This window comes from Myotis brandtii, unplaced genomic scaffold, assembly GCF_000412655.1.
Source record: "Myotis brandtii unplaced genomic scaffold, ASM41265v1 scaffold640, whole genome shotgun sequence".
Taxonomy (NCBI): Eukaryota; Metazoa; Chordata; class Mammalia; order Chiroptera; family Vespertilionidae; genus Myotis; species Myotis brandtii.
In genome coordinates, this window is record NW_005370461.1 from 59,256 (window position 1) to 59,969 (window position 714).

Below are 714 nucleotides of genomic sequence, written 5' to 3' on the forward strand. Positions count from 1 at the left end.
TGTCAAGGCGGCCCCCAACGGGGTGGCCACCATCGAGGACCGGATCTTGCGAATCACCGGCTACTATGGCTACTACCCGGGTTACTCCAGCCAGAAAAGTAAGACGCTGCCCTGCTCGAGGCGCGGGGAGGGGTGGGAGGCGGCAGGGAGCGCCGTCCGGACACCTGCAGCCTTGCTGTGCCGCGGTTGCCAACCTCCTGGCCGCGGGGCCACCGGGTGAACCGTATGTACGCTGTCCTCGGTGCTGAACCATGGAAGAGACATGGGGCCCCGTGGTTTGCTCCTAGGAGTTTGCAAACAGTCGCAGCCTTCGGGGCAGAGGCGCGGAGGGGACCGGGTGAGCTCTCTAGACGGTCGTCGGCCCTTCACCCCTGGCTTATTTACGACCCGCGGAGATGAACATGGCTGTTTACTTAGCGGGAAGTCAGCCCTTGGAGCTGTATTCTCCGAAAGCCCCTACTGGGTGCCGGGCTGCGGGCGGGGTGCCTGGTACGCAGGTGGATAGGTTCGGGGGTGGAGCCAGCCGGGTGGCGGGTCCAGACTTGGGTTCTGGCGCCCGCTGGGTCAGCCTGCTCTCTCCGGCTGCGGAGACGTCGCCAGCGCGGGAATTACTCCGGTTAAAACGCCTTTGGGAGGGTCTCTATCCTGGGCAGAGCCAGAACCTGCTCTGGTCTCGGAGTCCGGAGTCCCGGAGCTGGGAGCCAGAGACCCGGG

General features: G+C 65.3%; 1 protein-coding gene across 1 annotated transcript in view; it reads left to right on the forward strand.

The window, feature by feature from the left end:
• Positions 1-6: 6 nt before the first annotated feature.
• The window catches only part of SLC35F4 (solute carrier family 35, member F4), a 173,728-nt gene continuing 173,020 nt past the window's right edge, over positions 7-714 (forward strand). The window contains exon 1 of the mRNA XM_014528595.1: positions 7-98. The gene's annotated coding sequence lies outside the window, so the exon portion shown is untranslated. The remainder of the gene's footprint in view (positions 99-714) is intronic.